This window comes from Apium graveolens, chromosome 3 (assembly GCF_009905375.1).
Source record: "Apium graveolens cultivar Ventura chromosome 3, ASM990537v1, whole genome shotgun sequence".
NCBI classification, from domain to species: domain Eukaryota; kingdom Viridiplantae; phylum Streptophyta; class Magnoliopsida; order Apiales; family Apiaceae; genus Apium; species Apium graveolens.
The window spans coordinates 23,074,663-23,080,619 of record NC_133649.1 but is presented as its reverse complement, the minus strand read 5'-3'; the positions used below and the strand labels follow the sequence as shown (position 1 = coordinate 23,080,619).

The 5,957-nt window shown below is 29.9% G+C and overlaps 1 long non-coding RNA gene across 2 annotated transcripts; it reads left to right on the top strand.

Moving 5' to 3' along the window:
• The first annotated feature begins 1,740 nt into the window (after nt 1-1,740).
• LOC141710637 (uncharacterized) lies at nt 1,741-4,080 on the top strand. Of its 2 annotated transcripts, none has more exons than XR_012570992.1 (5): nt 1,741-2,063; nt 2,143-2,157; nt 2,342-2,548; nt 3,520-3,559; nt 3,739-4,080. It is a non-coding gene; the product is annotated as an uncharacterized LOC141710637 (long non-coding RNA). The 2 variants fall into 2 exon arrangements; XR_012570993.1 differs by having other exon boundaries at nt 2,143-2,309; nt 2,411-2,548.
• The last annotated feature ends 1,877 nt before the right edge of the window (nt 4,081-5,957 follow it).

Sequence of the window (5,957 nt, the reverse complement as noted above, 5' to 3'; positions counted from 1 at the left end):
TGAGGGTAAGACCTAAGGATGAATAAAAACGTAAGTGCCTTTTTTAAATAGTTTATTTTGAGATGACTTATCTGCAAGTAATATTTACTTTTAATTTGATATAATGTTTAGAATCTCATACATGTTCGGTGAATGGCTTTTTATTGAGTATATTAAGTATGAGAAAAAGAAAAATTCCGTTTGGGGCAGGCATTTAGATTGCATTAATAATTCACACCCGTAATTTTTCTTAACGATTTCGTCCTTTTAGTACAATCCAAGGATTATTTTTTACCACAAATTGATGTATTAAAACTCATTTGTTTCATTCATGCAGCCAAACTAGCTGAGGTTGCCTTCAGAAGAGACGGCGAATCTTCTATGAGATCATATTGTGCTTTAAAAAATGGACAAGCGACTCGAGCTACCGGAGGTAATTCAACTTTTTTATTGGCTCTCATTCAGCCGCGTTAAAATGATTGGTGCATTTAAATAAGAATGTGTTTCCTCACGTGAAGGTGCCGCTTCAGGTGGGAGAGAGATGAAAGAATACAAGGAACCATGGGTAGGTATAGCAATAGCAGTGTGCTAGATATATAATTTCTTTTGGAGTTAATAATGTTCCTTGCTCATTGGATTTCTCTCTATACCTGTATAGGATTACTATACCAATTACCCTGTGACTCTTCCTCTGAGAATACCATACTCTAGAGATCCAGGTATACTTCAAGGTTCTTCACAACTTGGCAATATAAAGATTCAAGCTACTTCTGCAATCACATCTTTCATTTAATATTTTCTATTACAAACTTTGTTAACTTGGCCCAATTATTTAATACATAAATTTATTATAAGGATTTAATCTATCTACTTTTGACTTTTGAGATAATGTAGTTATGCTCTATGATGTGGTTAATGATCTCAAAGGAAGGTATTAAGACATGTTGCTCTTTACTGTATTTGGCAATGGTAAATTTGCTAAAATTTCTGAATAGTTGTTTCATTACACTTGAGCACTATTTTTCTTTCTTGCAATTTTTTAGAGAGTGTTTTATATTTTGTGTTAAGCTACATTGTCAAGCATCCTCTTCTGGGTATCTTCAGGCCATCATAAAATAATTTGTCATATTACAATATGAGACTTTTGATATAGTGTTCTGTTTGCCTAAAGATCTAGAAACATGGTTCCACAGGTGACTTCAAGCCAGGTAGTCTTTACTATGTTACTGTCATCAATACAGAAAATTGACTTATTTAGAAATCGGTGATAGAATTTGTCTAAGATTATCTGATCTTTCAATATCACGCTTTGGATCTTCTGAAAAAATAATGAGTTATTGGGTAACAAGCCAACTTATATTTATTGGGTTATGATGTAAATTTAGTTAATGCGGTAATCCAAATAATGAGATATATGGCTGAACAAGTTTTTGGATAGGGATCATTTGTAGTAGTATTTCAGGTTTGTTTCTTCTTTTCAATGGCGTACTAAGTATTATTGTGTTTTCCTTTTAATGAGAGATGCTCCTTGATTATTTATTTTAGTTAGTTATTATTACTATAAGCTAAATTTAGTTTATTTAGGAAAAATGTCTAGAGACCGGTGAGGCTTTCAGAGGCAATAGATTTCCTCACCTCATGTAAAGTGTTTGGCTTTTTTAGAGTTTTTACACATGCCAGGATTATCCAATTCAATTGAGTCTGACCCATATGTGTAAGTAGCACTATGTTTTCTCAAGTTTCCGAACTAGAATTCGTTAACTTCCTAAAATAATTCTTTTATCTCCCATAAACATGGAAATTACTACATCCCTGCCTTATCTTAGGATCATTATCCATTTTTTAATTGGCTCTTATATTATGCAATTTTCCACTTAGCGGCAAAGCAAAAACATTGTAATTTTTTGTTTGTATTGATTTGATAAAGTGATACTCAATGGACAAATCAGGGATGGCTTCATCTCATGTACGATACACATTGTATTTGCCGTGTCTCCAAATTCTGGCTCAACCTTTGTCTCTCCTTTGTTGTAAAATCCGAGACGAATAGCGCCACGTCCATTGTCTCCTTCTTCCCAAGAATGGTTAGCCTACATGATTACATATAAAGATTGTATTGTTAAATATTTGTATCTTCATATTGATTTTATTATCTTATTGCAGATTTAAAGCGACAAGGTTAGTCACAATCATGACTTCAAAAAATGTCGGACATACCTCTGAATAGATAGGAATTTATGATCCTTACAGTTGACTAACCAAGAATTGCTCAGCATTTTCTAAAAGGAATAATAATCTCAATGTTTTGAAGGCGACATTTTCTGCTAGAGGTATTTAATTTTTCTTTTCTATGTTAATACAGAGCAATATGAATTGTTGTCGATTGCATTGAAGTGTATAGACTAGAGGCTGAATTTATTCTGAAATATAGAAGAAACACTCTCGGCAGTTTGGAAAAGTGAAGACAGGGAAGAAAAGTGTAGCAACACAACCTACTAACAAATACCAACAATGTAGGTTTCGTGCCTCCAGCCAAGGCACGCCGTTTGACAAGTGCATACATGTGATGGTATGATCTTTCCATGCAGTGCTTACATTGGTGATGTTTCCTTCTCATATGTAGTATCCTGCAACAGGACACAAGGCCATTGTACAAGTATGACAGTATGAGTTCACCAGCCAACCATTATGCTTATTTATCTAAAGCATCAGCTACTCATTTAGCAGCCTCATATCTAAGAGTTTCAGCGGATAATCCTTTCGTGTGAACAAAATTTAGAGAAGTCACTTATATATTCGATAGAAAAATCTTTAAATGTTGCAAATTGTACTAAATAAGAAACTGTAGATGCACATTGTCAAGATCTTAAATGTTAGTAGCTAAAAATTGACGTGGATACAAACTGTAATTTTCTCATTTCCTTTCAACGGTGAGGTGTGGTTAGTGTAACCACAGAGTGATTTATTTCTTTTTCTATACATTATTATCATTTGTTATAAGTTTGGAATGTGTTTCTAAAAAAATTGATCATTAGGCAATGGCGATACACACTATCAATCAATTTTTAAAATTCAAAATTGTAACTAATTCTCACATATCTCTCAAGAATGGCGATACACACTATCAATTAATTTCTTCTTCTTCTTCCTCTTCTTTTTTCTCCTTCCCCTTTCATCTTTATTCTATCTTAATTTTTGCCGTCTACTTTAATATATATTTATATATGTATATGTGATTTGTTTAATTTTAAAAGTTTGTGCATGATGAATGAATAATCGATCGTACACCTATTATTTCAAAATTTATAGTTCAGGTTTGTGATATGATATTTTCTCTACCTTCTTTTTTTTTGATTTACTATAGTATTTTGATTTTTAAATGATATTGTTGTGTGAATATAAGTTTGATTTTTAAATTTTTTTTCATCATATATGAATAAAAGTTTGTATGTGTGTATGTATATATACTTGTATGTTCGTATAAATTTATGTTTGGATCTTGAATTTAAGATTTACGTGGAGAATTTTGATGCTTCTCAGGAGGAGGATAAATGAAAGGCGATGGAAGTAGTTGATGAAGGTATTACATTATTTTTTATTTTTTGTTTGTGTCAGTGTACCCAGTCGAGTGTTTGACACAAAAAAATTGTGAACTGAACATATTTTTAGAACATCAGGTGTCATGTCCTATACATACATACAAATCAAAGTTTTCTTGAAGAAATTTATGATTTTTCTTAAATATATTGGTGATACTAGATATATAAAGAAAATGATGGAGATTAAAAGCCAAATGTGCACCTCTACAGAAGGCAATATATGACAGAGTTGGACTACTTGTAAATTGATAAACCAATCAGTCATCTGGCAGCCTTGGTGTTATTTGGCGCACAAGTGTTTCTAATCTGGTGCCATAGGTGCTAATCTTGGTTTACAATCTGTGAATTCTGCAGGAATGCATGATCAATTTTACATTCTCCAAATGCTTGAATCTGCATATTACAAAGTCATACTGCTATTATTCAACTTTATTCCTCTAATTATGCAACATTATTCCTCTAATCACATCTTTCCACCATCTAATGCAATTTTTTTTATTTAGAAATATTAGTAGTTCCTAACTATATTTTCTGAAATCTGGTGTCAAAGGTACTATAATATCATATTATGTCCATAAACTGTTGGGTGACCTTTATCTCCCAAATAGTTGAGATATAATCATTAAAAGTTTTGTCAAAGTATTCTGTTGAATTCTAATATAGTAAAAGGCGTGGTATATTTTATTAATAGGTGGTTAGTTAATATAATGGAAGCCCTGGTGTGTTATATAATTATTTAGTATTTAGTAATTGTAGTCGGTAAAAGTTCTGAATTATCATACTTATCATGCATACTTGATAATTTTTTTGAAGTATATACAAGTATATACTTTTCTTTGCATTTTGTTGGTCTGAATATAATGTGGTGGATTGAGAATAATCAGATAATATCGTATACAATTATGTAAACTTTTCATTTTCATACTGATTACATTTCAAGGTTACCTATTAATTCTCATATTAATTCTCATTGTTTCTCACATTGATGATATATATTGAAAGTTCATCAATTTTTGTTTGCACTTTATCTCCTCTTCATTCTCATCTCCTATATTTATGTCCCTGGATATTTTTTTATGCATCTAACTTTTTAGGTACTCTCTTTCCTTCTACCCCTTTTCCAACCAACTAACCACAATGTTATTTTTGCTGCAAGTACTTCATATTTGGCCATTTTTATAAGAAGGTGTTCATATTGGTATGCTTGATCCTAATAAGTAAACAAGTTGTACATTAAATTTGTGATTTTTGCTGTTTCAGAACTTTTGCCATGCTTGAGTTAATAGCCCAAATTATAAGACATAAGCTAATATTGAAAAGCTGTCTTGGTTCCCATCTTTCATAGGTAATATTTACCCACATAACCTCCCCATGTTGTTGTTCTTGCCTTGCACGTCAGACTAGGTGAGGTTAAATTACTTATGGAAGCGGTGCTTTAGGAAGAACTTAACCATATGTTAAGGATTCCAGAAAAATATTATTTCTGAATAGAATTCCAAGTTCCAACCATTGTGCAGCGCAGTGCAGAGGAGAATACGTCTGATTTTTTATAGAAATGTTACAAATTTATTGATGCAAACTGTTCTTTTTTTTCATGATACTGTTTTCCATAAGTATTTTGAATTTAGTTAGTAGTTTGGGTGATTTAAAATTTGAACTCCTATGTAACTTGAAAATTTACAAAGTTTATAATTTCTTATTTTACATATAAAAAGTTCCAATTATGATTTTTCCTATAACTTATTATATCATTGTTTATTTACTTTTTTTTTATTAAAAGATTGACACAAATATATTCATGAAATTTTAAAGTAATTTTGATATTAAAATATGAAAGCAAATATATTTATTCAATAAAAGTAAAAATATAACATAAAAATACATTAAAATTGGATAACTTTAGATATACACGTATATTTTTGGAGTTATGATAATTAGCATTAACCATATAATGATATATTAATATTTACGGTTTGAATATTAATAATTTTCAGTGTGAAATTGCTATCCACTTACTTATTACCTACTAATCACATAGAGTATTATTTACGTGAAATTATAAGAATAAATAAAATTTAACATCCCATTTTATTCGATATATTTTAAAATTATAAGAATAAATAATTAAATGTATAAATATTTTGTAATTTAATAGATTTTATTAAATATTTTAATAAAATATATATTATTTAAACGTTTAACGAAAATATGACCATCTTATTTTCTTTCTAAACAAAAAATACATTTAATTTTTCCCTATTAATTATCATATATAACAATAAAATATTGTGTAATGACATCGGTACTACTAAACTACATAATTTATATAACTATTACTAGGTTAAAAGAGCTATATAAATAGAACAATATTATTAATTG